Source organism: Zophobas morio, unplaced genomic scaffold (genome assembly GCF_036711695.1).
Source record: "Zophobas morio isolate AGI-343-1 ecotype UQ-CSIRO unplaced genomic scaffold, CSIRO_AGI_Zmor_V1 ptg000157l, whole genome shotgun sequence".
NCBI classification, from domain to species: domain Eukaryota; kingdom Metazoa; phylum Arthropoda; class Insecta; order Coleoptera; family Tenebrionidae; genus Zophobas; species Zophobas morio.
This window is the reverse complement of record NW_026972261.1, coordinates 117,950-131,041: the sequence shown is the minus strand read 5'-3', so window position 1 is coordinate 131,041 and position 13,092 is coordinate 117,950. Positions and strand designations below refer to the sequence as shown.

Sequence of the window (13,092 nt, the reverse complement as noted above, 5' to 3'; positions counted from 1 at the left end):
AACGTACAAGTATTTCAACTATTATGCTTTTTTTAATAAGTTTTCAGTCGCATACTTATTGTCGCAAAGAAAAGGATGCCCAGCATGGATGTGGTTGATTATTTCTATGGCTCTCAATTTAAAATCTCCTAACCACTTTAAGCTCTTCGTTACAATTAATCTAATCTTGCTTACTTTAATGTGCATTTAGTGCATTTAAAGCTTGTTTTAATAAACATTAACACTTAAATGCTCCTCCCTTCTGGGCGAGGAGCCCATAATCGGGGAGACCCGGCTAACAGGAGTGCTAACCGGTTTCTCCAGGAGACCTTGAATTCTGTGCTAAAGGCTGCCTCTCCCGGTGGTTGTCTTTGGCGGTTTTTCTCCACACTAGACCAAGTGGTAGGAGTCCGGACCCGATATTTCCAGTTTTCCCAATCCTTCGGGACAGCCAATATATCTCTATAAAGAGCGTACACTGTGGGCACTCGTATCGCCCGCTACTCACTTTTGAAGCCCTTAAGGAAAACGATGAGATGCAGTCTATAATCGACAAAGAAAACACCAGGAAAAGAGTGGACCCTGATAAAATTTCAAATATAATGCTTTAAAAACTTATTATAACCGCAATTAATTACCTTGCAGGGCTCATTTAACCCGATATTTATCCATGAAGCAAGGTGACTTTGTTTTTATATTAAAAACGTATCATTAAAGCAACTAAGCTAATGATTATTGCCCTATGTCTATTTTTCTGCTTAGGAAAAGTGGCAGGGACTGTGAATCTTTTAAGGTTGCAAAAATTGGTTGAGGATCCCAGCTCATCATTTAAGTTTTCGAAAGAGCCACTCTACCACCTCCTGAAACTACAACTAATGCTCTTAATAACCAGAAATTAACTGTTATGGTTTTTTTAGAGATATAAAAGGCTTTCGGCAAGGTATGGCATTAGGGCCTTATACATAAAATGATCAAATGTGCATTATTCGCGTACTTTATACGAATTATAATCCTACTTCAGCAGTAGATCCTTCATAGTCCCTCTAAAAACAGAACTGTAAATTTCCCCACTTATTAACGCTATACTCGTTATACATGCCTGACCTACCCTCCCCTAGCGTTCAAACTTGCTTGGCGTAGTATGCTGATGACATTGATTAGGTATATGCAACCCTATCTTAACTTATTTGAAGCTTGTTTAACAAAGTAGAAAGTAACTGTTAATCCTTTAAAGTGTCACACCTTGCTTATCTCAAAAAAAAGAAAAGGGGCTACAAGACATTACTTTTTCATACTCCCCTCGCCCAGATACCTCGAGGTATTTATGGATAACAAACCTAATTGGTAGGCCCACACTGAATGTACGAAACAGGCTTTACACTATCGTGCAAAATTGTTTCAATGTTTTTCTTTTTTTCCTTTAATATAGAACAACTTTTCATTAACGTAATGGATTACTTTGAATTTATACTCAGTAAACTTCTATGTTCTAGCTACATTGTGTTAATATTTGATCTAAAGTTGTTTGATATTCTAAAAGATATGAGCTTGAGGAGTTGAAAGATTATAGAAACAATTTTGCACGTAGAGAAAATAATAAACGAGGTTTTAATAGTTAGTATTATTCCCTTTTTGCCAGAATCACTGGTCGTTATCCTCTGGCATACTTGCATTGATTCGGTGTTATATAATTTCCATTCTGATTGTGCACGTGTTCAAAGCTTGTCGAATTTAGCAGGCTAATTCGTTTGAATCCCAATTTTCTCTTTAAGAATTCCCTTACATGCTCTTTGGGATTGAGATCAGGAGATTGCGGAGATCAGTCTAGCACGTGGAACGACTTAACCGTGTTCATGTTCGCGCCGATAGTGCAGTATGATATGGTGCATTAGCGTGCTGAAAAACCATTTCACCATGAACCAAGGCCATACCCATCTCATACTCTGGGTAGGTCATTCTTAATAATGTTTAAATATGTGCTTGCGGTGATGCCCTCTATTACTTTTTCCACATATTGAGTCCCCTTAGAGGTTATACAGGGCCAACCTTAAACGACCCCCCACCTTTCTTTATACGTTTGCACCACCTGGTGATCAGGTATTCGATAACCGCCGAATCACGTCCAACACCATCAAATACCATCTGCACCGTTTCGATTGATCTTGTTCTCGTTCGAAAAATTTATTTTTTCTTAGTCAGAAATGGGCCAACTTTCGTACTTCTTTGCAAACTCAAATCTTCGTTGCTGGTGGTGGTCTGTAAAGGTGGGTTTAATTACCTTTTTTTTTTGCATGGAGACCAGAAGAATGCAAGCTCTCGATACGGTCGTTCTTGAAACTGATCTATCTAATGTTTTTTCTATGATTTAATTGCACCAAATGTCACTTTTCGTACAAGTCGAGAAATATCCCGGTTTTTCAAGCTCTTTGGACGCCCAGTTTCACTACAAGGACAGTTTGGGTCATATTCGATTGAAAGTTTACGCATTATAAAATTAAGGTATCTAAATTAGCTATTTTTTTATAATCACTCAAACGCTTAAAAAAAACCTTCTATGATAGAGTGATCATGAAAATTTCGTATAAAGATTGAAACAATTTTGCACGGAGTAGAGTCACGTGCAAAATCGTTTAAATGAAAACTTAAACTTTAAAAAGCGATAAGGACTTAACTAAGAGAGCAATTCCTCTAATACAAACTACATTAAATAGGTCTCAACCTAAACTTATATATATAAAAGGGATCAATATAACCAATTATTAATTAAAGCGTTGTAGAATTTTTACTAAAACATGGAAGCAATTTTGAACTATGGTGTATAACCGCTTTTATGCAAGAATAGTCTTTTAACCTTGGTAGCAATCAGTTATTTACAAAACTATTTCCAGGCTAGGGATGAGTTATGCATCAGTAGCTTGGGCCTATTTCTCAAATTTCCAACATAGATTTAACCGCAAATTATGCAAACTGACTTTTTAAGAATGTTTTCGGGGGCTCCTTGGTTTAACTCTCCTGTTTACTTCGTGTATGCGAACTGGAATTATTTTTTAATTACCAGGCGATTAGCTGAGGACTGCAATAAAACGTTTGAATGTCTTTAATAAATTACTGGTTGATTCGCTAGATAATAATCTCTCTCACTTTCCCAAATATAGATGACCAAAACATCTTACTATGGTCGATGACAACTTTAAATGCAATATTTTTACTAAAAAGTAATACAATAATTTTGGTAATGGTAAGTAACAAATAGTAATAACATTAGTAAGAACATTAATTACCAATAAAGTTACGGTAATTTTTAATATAATATTATTCAATAATATATGGGATATAATATCCTAAAGCTATTGTGATAGTAATTATGACATTAATAATTGTTATTAATGAGTGATGTAGTTTTACTAAGAAATTAAATTATTATTAGGGTATCCATAATGACAGTGAAGACTTATTCAAGTGAATTTAATAAATTGAACAAAAGAACTGCTCTATAAGATAGCTGGATGCCTTTTGAATGCAGCAATTTAGCTTCCTTCTAAGTGAGGAACTCATGGTCGGGGAGCCCTGACTAGAAGTGGTGCTGGCCGGTGTCTAGTGCCTAATGTTGCCTCTTCCGGTGGTGGTTTTTAGCTGTTTTCCATCACACTAGACCAGAAGGTGGTGTCTCTGGGTCGGATATTTTCCGCTTTTTCAGTCTTTCGGGAAAGTCACTCTAGCTCTCTAAAGAGCGTATACTTGTGGGTACTCGTGCTCCAACCCCTGTAGAAGAGGGGAATATAGATTAAGCGGCTTAAGGTCTAAAGAAGGCCGACCCGTAGTATGCCAGTGCCAAAAAGAAAGAAAAAAACTTATCATCGTCCAGGAAGGGATCCCTCCGCACCCTCTCACTTGCGGGAAGGTAGATTGAGTATGTAAGTTATTGTACACACTGCGACTGTAGCGTGCCAGTGCAATTATAAATAAAGGACTTGCATTAACTTTTATTAAAGTAAATACTTATTAATAATTTAGTTATGTTCCATGTCTTTGTTTAAGTACATTTCAACAAAAAAGAGTAAATACATAATGGAATATTAGAAAGTAAAAATGTCTTAAAATTTTTTCTTTGCCAGTGTACCTTAATTTTTTTTCACTACAGCTTCAGTTAAACTTCCACTTTTATCTTCAATAAAGAGATTAAAGCCTACAGTGCAATCTTTTCTGTGAGTTATCGATATCTAATAACATTCCATATGTCTAAAGTTGACTAATGATTTAGGAACTTTGGTGATCTTAAAAATAATAAGGAAAACACTTCAAGGCAGCACTAGAAAGAGAGTTAATATAAATCTATATACCTTCATTTGTTTTTAAATTTATTAGTTTCCTCTTAACTTTAGATATTTCAATTAGTTTTTTAATTTCATTTAAATCCACGTTCCACTGACGATAAAAAGAATTTTTTATAAAAAATATATATTTTTTACGTTACATGAAATTTTTTAATGCAGTGGAACTATGAAGACCAACTGCATCAAGTTTTACTATAGGTTTACTGAATATTTTTATTAACTTTCTATTTTATCTTTTTAACTTTTTTTGATATTTAACATTGGATATTTAACGGAAAAGTTTTACTTATATACTAGGTTATACGTATATATACACGTTTTATTTTTATGAGCGAATCGCGTTTTTCAACGTCAATTACCCTTTTTTTACTTTATAATTGTAATTTTTTTAATAATAAGACACAAAATAAAAATTACCTGTATATACAAGTCTGATAATAGTTTAATTTTTACTTTTTTAAATAAATTTAAAAAAAATTTGTACATGAGTAATTGACTTACCTCAGAAAAAATTAAATTGTAAGCGTTGTTCATTTAACCTTATTATCCATTGTTATTTACTTATACAACTTTAAAGCTTCTGTTTATAACATTTTTTTAAATCAGTAATATTTTAAAATTATTCTCAACGAAATTTTCTTACTAGGTAATTAAATATGAAATATTTTTTTTATTTTTAAAGATCACCTTGAAGATGAATAAAACCCAGCACAACTTTTATCTTACCGAGGAAAACTCACGCTATCAATATATATTTAAAGAAAAGATCACTGCAGTCCTGAATCTATTAGTTGCTTTGTTAAATTTATTTGAAAAAGGAGTTCTCGTGATCCGCGAAGTTTACGAAATTTCTCTTGCTTCAACTTGCTTTAGTAGTAAAAGTATTGTTATGCAAAAATATACTTGTGTTGCCCATTTCATATATAAAGAACTCGTAATAACTTAAAATCCTTTAATTTTTTTTTAAATTTTTTATTTAATTATAGTTTAAGGTTAATATATTTATATTTTAAATAGAGCATATGTAATTTGTGTAACAGTTTTAGTTAACCGAGATTGAATTTTAAAAATTTTTAACCCTTTATTTAGAATCTACATTTTTTCGTGTAGTTTATTTATATAAGTTAATAAATTAGCTACAAATTAATTATTTTAGCTTTTGTTAGACTTTTTTACAGGATATTTTCAATTTATTTAGGAATATTTTGTTAATTTTTTAAAGACAATTGGCTTAATAAATTTAAAAACTATTTTAGTTGTCAATCGCATTATCATTTTTTAGAAATGGTTAAGTTAGTTTTTTAATAGTTAATTTATTAATTTAATAATATTTTTTTAATATTAATGTATAATGTATAAATTTGAGAATGAAAGAATTAATTTAAGAATTTTTTTAAAAAGATATACTTTTAATTTACTTTTTAGTCCGCTATTTATTGTTATCATTATTTAAAAGTTTTATATCACTAATGCACAATTTAAGAGTTGATACTATTTATGAAATATTCTTTTTCTTTTTTTTTGGTTCATAATTTTTTATAATCTTTTTTTGTAGGTTATTTCTAAGGAGAGCAAATATAAACTAAAAGCTTTTGTTTATTTTTATAAAATCATTTTTTGCTGATTCTTAAATAAATTTATTTTTTTTTTAAATAAATTTTAATTTTTAGTTTAAAGAGTTAATTTACTTTTATATATTAATTACAAAATAACTCCTTTTTATTAGTAAATTTGCTAATAAGAATTATTTTTTTAGGAAATAGGCTTACTAAATTATATAACTTTTTATGGTTTTATAATAAATCTAGTTAATTTATTTACTAATATATTAAATTACATTTATCTGTACTCGATAGACTTCTGCTGATTCAGGTGATGCCGACGCACAATTTCAAATAGCTTATTTACTATATCGTGGTATTTATTAAGTTTTATATTATTTATTTAAAGATTTACTTTTAACTTTTTAATTAAAAATTTAATAATTAATTACTTTTTAAAATTTAATTAATTTATAGATATTTAGTGTTTCTTAGAATATTAAGTTTCATATTAAATTACGGTGTTTTTTAACATATTATGTAATTTACTTAATTATTTTAGAAAAATTAAAATTAATTTACCTTTTGCTATTGCGTTATAAATATATTTCCATAACTAATATTAATATTGAAGCCACTATTAAGAATAAATAAAAAAGAACAGCTTATGATTGATTTATTTATATATCTTAAGGAGCCTGTTGATTATATGACCCAATCACAATGTGCAGTTAAAAAAAGGAGTAGATCCCACATAACTGAGGGTATGCTCTTTGCATTTCTATTAATTTTAACTGGTAGATTTAATCTATTGAGATTATTTTAAAGTTGTATATCTATACATTCATTTTAATTCAATAAAAACAAGATTCGATCTTTTTAATATGGCTTCTTTTCAATCTCTAGGGCTGTAAAGAAGTCTCAGCTTTATTATCTAAAGAGCAATTCTAATATATTGTTTTGGTCTCTAGGGGCGAACAATGTGTTGTTAGTAACTATCTACAGGACAGTTTATTAGGAGCTTAACTTCTAGAGGGCGTGTGTATTTTTAAAGGAGTCTAAAAGCTTGAAAGGAAATTTTAAACAGTGCTCTTATAAGTGTATTCTTTGACCAAAAAATTAAGGTAAAAGAATAAATTTAATACTTTCAAGGACTTTTTAACTGTTCGCTCTTTTAAATTTATAAATATTTTAAAGTAAACTAAAATTTTTACTAAATACTCTTTTGGAATTTTTTAAATGTTTAAATTTTTATAGTATTATATTAAGTTCGAAAGATGGTTTAATAATAAAATAAAATAACATTACCTTAAAGCCGGATGGGCTTTAGCCTATACTGAGTTTTTTTTAATTTTTTATAAAATACTTTAGAACTTAATTACTTTTTACTATTATACAATACAGTATTAAAGATCTTAAATTTTTTTAACATATTTTTAATTTTTAAATAAAGATTTTTATTTTTCACGATGCCATTATGTTATTATTAACATGCATTTATACACTACGAAAACTCGCGGGCAATTTATATTCAAGTGAATAAATTTTCTACACTTTTGCATGAAAAGTCTTTAGATTTCGGCTAACTGCAATTTTTTTTAGCAAGTCAATTTTTTTTTAATATACTTGGATTGAATCTTATTGGAAAAATAAAATATTTAAGAAACTACTGACTTCAGCAGTACAGCCCCTTTTATAAAGTAAGTACAACTTTTAATAAAATCCTCTTATCCTATTATGTATATAAAGTGAAACGTTAAAAAGCTCACGGAATTGCGTTGCATTTCTCCCGTAAAACATCTTTTTCTCTTTTTTTAAAATCTTATTATAAAGGAAAAAATTAAAACAAGTTTATTTTATTTTCACTTTTGCTGTAAGTTTGTATAATCATTTTCAAATTCTTTTATAAACGAATATAAACTATTTTATTAGTAGTTGGTTAAAATGAGTTGTGGCACTGGAAATTTCACGATTAAAAATTAATGCTTTAGTGATATTATCTGAAGTTTTTTTTAATTTTTATTAAATTTATTTTATAGGATGCACATCAATAACTTTTTATTTATAATTATTGGGATTCTCTCAAAGCTATTATTCTACTGTTTACTATATTTTTTTAAAACAGTAATATTTTTTTTAGTTTCTTCAATTTTTTTATTTTTCTTTAATTTTTAATAATTAAAAATTTTATTTTTTACTTAAAAATTTTGACAATTTGTTCTTGGTATATATTTTTTGGCTTATTAATTTGTAACCTTTTTTTTAAAATTTAAAAACTTCTATTGCTCTCTTTATAATATTTTCTACTATTTTTTACAGTTCTGTTATCCATTATCCCATATTTATGCAGGTATCGGTTTTAAAGAAGATATAGAAAATAGTGATCTAATTTATAAAGAAATGGCTCAAAAAGGACACCTTTATGCACAAGTTATTAATTATATTACTATAATTATAGGTTTCAATAAAACAATTGTTATTATTATTAATTTTTCATAAAACTATAAGCGCAAAAAATATTTTGGGATTTTTTTAAATCTTTTTAATATAAATCCTTATTACATTTATCTAATGCATATTTTCTTATGATTATTTTAACTGCAGTATACACGATTCATTGCTTTTTTTAAATTTATAAGCCTATTAGTGACTATAAGCTCTAGTTTAATAAATAAATATTTACTAAGCTGCAAATAAAACTTTAAACTGTTTAGAAGTAGCTAGTATATTAGAAGGGCACAGTTATTCTCGAAGGACTTATCGTGACCCCGAGGGTTTTTTTGTATACGACGTGTTTAGCCATTTACTTGGGCATGTAGTAACTCCATTAAAAAAAATATATGGAAACCTTCCTATTCCTAAAGGCTAGTTTTTATTATATATATATATATATAAGAGAGCATATTTAATAACCGATAATTTTGAGAACTTTTTTTTGCTAAACTTACCACTTCTTTCGAGCCTGGAAAACAGCCAAATAGTTCATCGTTGCCTTTTTTTATGATATACCATTAAACCACTACAGCTTCAGTTTGGGGCCAAGAGCACGAAAGGAGAAGGAATCAAGTAGGACGCCGCTGTGGCGCTTCGCTCCTTGAAGTAGCGGCTGTAATCAATGCTTCAGGCGAGCAACCTCATTGGTGTATTACTTTTATAATAAATAGTATAATAAAATAACGTTTTTTATTGGTTAAAGGCGAAATTTATAGTAAAGGTATTTCCCCCTTTCATAGAAGTTAATGAAAAAGGTGCTCTACTATTTTAAAAAAGCAGCAGCGGACGGTAATATTAAAAATAAAGTTTTTTTTTCCATCGTAATAGGCAATCCCTTTGGTTTTCATGATCTAGAGATTCACTAGAGAAGGAAAAGTAATTATTTAATTCGTAACTCGAGTTATTGACTGTGCGTGCGCCTGAAGAGTAATTTTAATAACAAGTAAATATATGTAGTGATGGTCCGGTTGCATAATAATACAAATAAAATTCTACAAGTAAAGCTTGTTATATTACATTAAATAAAATGCACCACTGATAGTAAAAAGTAGTGGCAGTTATCAAATTTTGTACAGTTTCAGTACTTTTTACTATAAATAATTTTATTAGGCTTAATAATTTTTTAAACTCTTTTTGGCTTCAGGGCACACTGAAAGGTATGCGAAAGTCGGCCTACATGGGAAACCCCCCATCAATGTTTCACGTTTATCCTTGTATTTACTACTTCATTCACAATAATAATGTTCATGGAATTTATGGTTTTATTAATTTAAAAAAAATTATAATTAAATACTTCTATTGTCTACAGCCCTTTTCATTACTTAAATTCTAACTTCAAAGCAATTTGTACAGAATAATAAGGCTTGCGCTGCGGTTACAAACCGCAATGCAATTATAAAAAGCGAATGAATGGATAAACTGTCTTGAAAAAATAGTCAAAATAAATAATGACATGCCTTCAAAGAAAGTTTACATAAAATAATATAATAGAAATTGTACTGCGCTACATACTGGAAAGCTACATATCTTATCGCAGTTAAGAACCCAGCTTTTTAATTGTGTCACTTTTTACGCAGTCATAACTTAAGTTTTTTTTATAAATAAAATGCTAGCGAATAATGGCTCACTGGAAACACAGTATTTTTTTTCTTTATTACCTTAATAGATTTTATTAAGCAACACATATTATGTTTATATGATGGGACAATTGTCTACAAAAGAGCACAGCTTATTGTATTTAACCCTCGCTCTCTTTATATACTAAATAATATTAGGCATAAAATTAGATTCTCAATAACTCATTTTTTTTAGACCAAAATATTTAAGGTATTTTTTATACATTAAACAGGATTAAAAGTTCAACAGTTTAAATATTTACCTCATTATTACAATATTAACTTTTAGGTTAATAGGATACTCTGGAGTTTTTATAGACTTTCATAGCTTTATTTTAAGCACACTAAGATTTTTTTTTATATTTTTATAAAATATTAAAGTAAAGTAAGCAGTATTCTTTTGGTTATACTAATATAAAACTATTAAGGGCTTTCTTTCTTGTCTTCCTTTTAAAATCGGCTTCGCTATTATAAAAAACCACTACAAAATTTTAGTGGACTAGGAGTGAATCAACGTTCTTACAGATCACTAACCAGCATTTAAAATATTATTTTCTATCAGATGATAAAGAGAATATTTTTCAAATTAACCTAATACATAATAATATTATCATGTTATATGCTTTTTTAATCATAGCAATATTTTAAATACCGACTAAGATGACATTTAGTTGCGACTAAGATTTAACATGACTACCTTTTTTATTTTTTTAAAATGAACAGTATAAAAAAGTAATATTAACAAAAAAAGCAATTAGAGTCACAGGTTAAGATTTACTTAACGTGGGTTTGTTTATACTCTAAGAGACTCCTCAAAATTTTAACTCACTTGATACGCATAATTAGTTACTTTTCCAATAAATTTGTCGTTAAATGTGCACTGGATGTTTCTTAGGTAGTTGATTGGTTTACGCACGAATCTTTATTCCTGTAGAAATTTAGGGGGTTCATGCCTTGCCTAGGATGGTTTATGTGGTTTATACCCAATTATAATATTTACTCTAGTATTCTATATTTTTTGTTTCTAAATTTGTTTTTTATTTTCATATTTTTGAGTCTTTCGTATTTTGTGTTATAAACTGTGGGTTTTGAATACTTTGTTATTGTGTAAGACTTTCCACGACATTTATTTTGAACTCACTCTTTTTCTTTCTGGTCGACGTAGCCGTGTTACTCCCCTATATTTACTACTTTCCTATAATAAAAAGTTATATATTCCAAATATAAACTTAAAAACTGTTATACTCGTGCATACTCTCTCGCCAAATTATCATTTATTACATATTAAACAAAAAGTAAATAAAAATTACTTTATTAATACCCAAAACTTAAAAACTTAAAGTAAAACCGTTCTAGCAATTTTTGTTGCGGGTAAAAGAAAATAGTATACTTTTAAATATACCCACAACCCGTATGCCCCGTGAACGCCCTCAGCTATTATTCGGGGATCCAAAGTCGTTTTCTCTATGGAAGTATATATTTACAATAAAGCTGTATATAAATCTCAAGTTAAAATAATAAAATGCCCATTTTATACTGTGGCTACCATAAAGTTCTAAAACAGCACCGTTCTAATTCTAATTAGTCAGCATTAAAATTTACTATAAACTATTATTAAAATTACTAAATGCTAAAGACATGTTTACTGCTAAATAATAATGTTACTTAAACTTCTAAATTAAATTTTGTAGGTATGGTTCGTTATACAAAACGTTTAATTATATTTGTTTTCGTTATAAGCTTATTAATTAAAAATTATATATTTACGAAACTAACTTTTTATATAAATCAACTTTTACTATTAAATCAGTTACACCAAAAGTTTTTACTTGATACAACGGAATCCCTTAATCCTTAAGCCAAATGACAATGCATTCTAGAGGTCAAAGGCAAATACAAAGCAAAACTTATAAAAGAAATAATACAGGGTATAAATCGAAAACAGAGTCTATAAATACGACGCCTTCTACAATCCACTGTTTAAATTTTTCAATAGTATATATCTTAAAATATTTCTTATTTCTACATACACTTAATTTAGTACCTTAAATATACTAGTTTACTATGTCCAAAACAGAAAAGACGCAGAAGAGCTTTCACCCCTTCGTTTTTGCCCTGGGTGCGTAACCCTCCTCCTGTAGTTATAAATTTAGCTTGATAATAGTTATAATATTACAGGCCTGATCACCCATTAAAAAGACTAGCGAGGGAACTATGTAATTTCGCCAAGGAAACCTTTATAAGTGAACTTTTTTTTATTAGGTAGAGCTTTAAACTCTGAGATTTCCCGTAAAATTTAAAATACTAAACTTTTAATCTTTTTTTATACGTGGGCTGGAATACTGTCTGGTTTATAAAAAAATAATAATTTTTATTTAAGTATTGTTAAGAGTAAGTTAATATGTTAACAATGAAAAATTTGAGAACCTGCTTGGAAGAACTTCCCCCTTCAAATACTCTTGTTTTTGTACTTGATGAATCAATTTTTTTTTCTGTTCCCCCTTTTCTTTATTACGCTTATCAACGTTTTTCAAAGGTATTGACTTTTCAGGTTAGTTTCTCTGTTACGTTACAATGGCGTAATTTTTGCTAATATATTTATAATTTAGCTAGGAGTCGAAGTTTCTAGAAGTCTTTTTGTTTCTATTACTTCTGCTGTTTTAATTTTACTCGTTGGAAGAAATTTAGAGCTTCTTAATAAAGAAATTAAACCTTTCTTTTCTTTATGCAATTTTTGTGAGATTTATTGTTTTTGCGCTTTAAGTGAAAAATTCCCTCGCTCCAATGAAGGTTCATAATGTTTAGTAGTATACTTTTCTATATGAGAAGAATTAAAAGAATTTTTAGTACCTTACACTTTTATAAATATATTTTTTTATTTGTAATTTTTATTACTCCCACTGTTTGTAATTGTTTAATATGTTTATTACACAACTTTAGCATAAACATCTTAGATACTAAATATTTATAGTTTTGCTATTGAAATTGTATATTTTCTTTTATACTTTTTTTTATGAATCTCACTTTATAATATTGGCTTCTAAGTTATTTTAAAAAAATCTTTAAACTTATTTACTACTTTATGAGTAAAAAGTTTTTAGTTATTAATAAGTTTTACTTTAAAAGATT

At 28.5% G+C, this 13,092-nt stretch overlaps 1 long non-coding RNA gene across 1 annotated transcript; it reads left to right on the top strand.

Moving 5' to 3' along the window:
• The first annotated feature begins 8,210 nt into the window (after positions 1-8,210).
• Positions 8,211-9,106, top strand: LOC135145521 (uncharacterized). The gene is made up of 3 exons (XR_010283476.1): positions 8,211-8,284; positions 8,880-8,994; positions 9,051-9,106. It is a non-coding gene; the product is annotated as an uncharacterized LOC135145521 (long non-coding RNA).
• The last annotated feature ends 3,986 nt before the right edge of the window (positions 9,107-13,092 follow it).